We start from the raw sequence: 3902 nt of genomic DNA, 5'->3' as shown, positions 1-3902 counted from the left end.
AAATAATTAGATTTTTTATCAAAATAAAATTTAAAATATTTTTTTAAACTTACATCAACCATTTAATTAATTTTGGCAAGTAAAATTAGACTCACAAGATCGAAAACAATAATTTTTTCTTTGATAACAATGATTTTTGTACAACCTTATATATTCACTTGAAGCAATTATATTAGTTGACTAACTAGTAAATTTTTTATTAATTATTATTTGCACCACATATAGGATAAAATATTTTTTTCTAATTGAATGTATTTTTTAAAAATTTATATAAATATGAAATAGAACTTCTTAAAAAATATATTTTTTTAAAATAATAAAAAAAAGTATATTTGAAACTAATCCAAACTAACCTTATATTACGTTTTGATAATTCTTAATATAATTTAGTAATCTAAGATTTATTGAGAGGAATAAAGTTCTTTTTTAATAATTATTTTAAAAGCTCTTTTAATATAAAAAGAAATTACAGTATTATATGAGAGTTAGTTTTTAAATATAATATTTAAAAAATAAATTTTAGATTTCGGTGAATACTAAATAATTTAATGTAAATTACTATTAAAAAAATTATATCTAGAACAAACAAATTCATACCATAAAAACAAATATCATATTAAACATAAGTCGGTAACAATTTATCAAAAATCCAGTGGGATAAACAAGGATGGCAACACAACTCGTATTCGTAAGTATTCAACTCGTTTTAATTCTGTTGGAGTAATTTGACAATTCGATTTTTGATAAATTGTTATTAGATTTTGTTTAACATGATATTTGCTTTTATCGTATGAATTTGTTTTCTCTTAGAATGATATTTTTATATATTAGTTTAGATTAAATTTTAAATTATACAGTATTTTTTAACTTTTTTTATAATTAGAAATAGGAAAAATATAGCGCATGAACATATTATCTGTCAACTTATTGCTGACAATAATTAATTATTATATTTTAAACACATATATAAAGAGACATATCTATAAAATATATCTATAAAAACATCTTTATTAAATACAGTTATAAAAAAGACATTTTTATTAGACACATCTACAAAAATATTTTCATTAAACACAGTTATAAATAAGAATTGGCAGAAGTTGACAGAAATACTGTTAATAACATGGCAGAATTGTTAAAAATAAATTATTTTATTTATCCACCGAAATTTAAATTTTTTAAATATTATATTTAAAAACTAATTCTCATATAATACTGTAATTTTTTTATATTATTTTTTTTAAAAATAATTATTAGAAAAAACTTTATTTCTTCCATTAAATCTTAGATCACTAAATTGTTTTAAGAATTATCAAGAATCTAATATAAGGTTAGTTTGGATTAATTTAAAAAAAATACTTATTTTTTTCAATTTTTAAAAAATATATTTTAAAGAAGTTTTATTTCATATTTTTAAAAATTTTTAAAAAATACATTCAATTAGAAAAAAAATATATTTTATCCTGTATGCGGTGCAAATAATAATCAATAAAAAATCTACTAATTAATCAACTAATATAATTAATTCAAGTGAATATACAAGGTTATATAAAAAGAAAAGTATAGAGAAATAACACTTTTATAAGTCAAGATAAGCTAACTTTATTATAATTTAAATTTTATAAATAAATAAAAATTTAAAAATTAAAATTCAAAATTTAAAAGGATTCTGTTTATATTTATCCTAATTACATTTATAATACACAATAAAAACAATCTATAAAAAACTTAATTTCTTTTCATTTATTTAGAAACAGTCTAATCTCTCTCTTCACGTATCCACTATCTTCACACATTTTTTACTCAGCTATCCCCCGACCACCGTCGCGTCTTTTGTTGTCGTCCTTCTTTCGTTGATGCCGTCGTCTACCGTCTTGACGCATATGCACTACCGTGACCCCCATTTGTTGCAACGCCGGTTCTCCATTCGCGATGTGCGATCAACTACTCCGATCTTTGGCGACTCCTCCATTCGCGATGCGCGACCTCCGTGACTTCCTCCTCGCAACGCTCCACCACGAGTCTCCCACCGTCCACGCAATACCGTCAAAGATGTCGTCGCCGGTCACCCTGCGGCTCTTCTTCTTCTCCTCTCCTATTTGTTTTTGAATGATTCTTTTAAGGAATTTTTTATGTTTTTTTTCCCTAAATTTCAGATGATTCTTTTTATTAGTTTTGGATGATTTTTTTCTTATGTTTTGTATGTTTTTTTCGTAGTATTTTGATGATTTTTTTCTTATGTTTTATATATTTTTTTTCTTAAGATTTGGATAATTTTTTATCTTGTGTTTTGATGTTTTTTTTGGAATTTGAACTTTTTTTAAAGAGAAATTAGGATTTACGTAATAAATAATAAAAAATAAATTAAAATAAAAAGAGACAATTAATAATCATTAATTTTGTATTTTTTAAAAAATAATATTTAAATAATTAATAATTAATTAGTATAAAGTGTAATTTAAATATACTTGTTGGCTTGTTATTGGCTATACCTCTTGTTCAGCGGCGCTTCCGCCGCCCAATCCATTGAATCTCTTTTTCTTCGTGGATTGAAATTCTTCCCGCTTGCTTCTCGTTCGATCTGATAGAATACTCACTTTCCACCCCCAATCCATTCTGCTAACCGCATCACAGAGCACTAGTTGCAGAACTCTGTCGTCGCTGTGCCAATGAGGAATGAATGAATGATTGCCCTTTAATCTGTAGGAATTTGACTTCAAGACTCATGATTCTGCATTCAAAGACAGATACCTACAGTTGCAAAATGTGAGGGTGAGGTTCATACCAACTGAGAAGAAAGACATCCGAGATATGTGTGTCCATTGGAGGAGGGGATGTTGCTGCATATTATTGTCTACAAATCTTTATACACACTATTTTTATTTTGACACTCAAAAAAATAATTTGTACATTTACGCAGGTTGTATCGTTTTTGGTCAAACATAGATAGATATGCAGCACCAAATCAAAGACCAACAATATATGACATGCATGAGGTTTTCTTTCACTGATTTTTATTTCTGATCTGAATGGAATAAATATATGATCATGATTAATTAAAGATAATTTGAGTTCTGAATATATAACAGAAAACGATGGATGAAAAATATTACTATTCATTTGAATATGTGCTTATTCTCCAAATTACTTAAGTGCCTCATTTGCAACAATTGCTATAGGAAATGGTAACTAATCTGCCATACAAGCAAAATCTCAGTGTTCCATAAAATCAACAATAAACTCAATCAATCATGTCTAGTGCTAATGCTAACTAATAAGGTGCATTGATTTGTGCAGGAAGGTACTGGCCGTTAATTGTGGGAGCCAATGAGAGGCGATGGAAAAGATATCGAGATCGGCTCAAAGTGGTGGCGGACTCTTTTCGGCTTCTTGACATCTGAAATGGCACTACACAATTCACCACCTGTTCTAATGTTTCTACTTTAATTTCTATAGATCACGTTTATATCAATTTTTTCTTCTCATTTCATTCATATGTTAACGTTATATGTGTATATAAACTACATTGTTGTTGTGCTTTTTGTACTCATTGTTTTTAATTCAACAAAGAAATAAATGAATTGAATTAATTCAATTAATTAGATGATCGAATATTTGTTATTAGTTTGGTTAATTTAATGATTTTTTATTATCTTAATAAGTTCAATAGTTATATAATAACTAATGAATAATAAATTGTTAATAATTGATGAGATTAAAGGTTATATTAAATTTTAGTTGATATAATATAACACTTTAAATATAAAAGATATTTTAAAATTTATTTTAAACTATAATTATATTTTAAGTATTTATTTATAATTTATTTATTATTTTATTATAAAAAATTTTTTGGTTATACCACAATTAAATTAATTATATTAATAAATTAGTAAACTAAT

At 25.2% G+C, this 3902-nt stretch overlaps 1 pseudogene; it reads left to right on the top strand.

The window, feature by feature from the left end:
• Window positions 1–1932: 1932 nt before the first annotated feature.
• Window positions 1933–3401, top strand: LOC127744945 (photosynthetic NDH subunit of lumenal location 1, chloroplastic-like; annotated as a pseudogene).
• The last annotated feature ends 501 nt before the right edge of the window (window positions 3402–3902 follow it).

The sequence above is a fragment of the Arachis duranensis genome, chromosome 2, assembly GCF_000817695.3.
Source record: "Arachis duranensis cultivar V14167 chromosome 2, aradu.V14167.gnm2.J7QH, whole genome shotgun sequence".
In the NCBI taxonomy this organism is placed as follows: Eukaryota; Viridiplantae; Streptophyta; class Magnoliopsida; order Fabales; family Fabaceae; genus Arachis; species Arachis duranensis.
The sequence above is the reverse complement of the archived record's forward strand: the minus strand, read 5'-3'. Positions and strand labels throughout refer to the sequence as shown.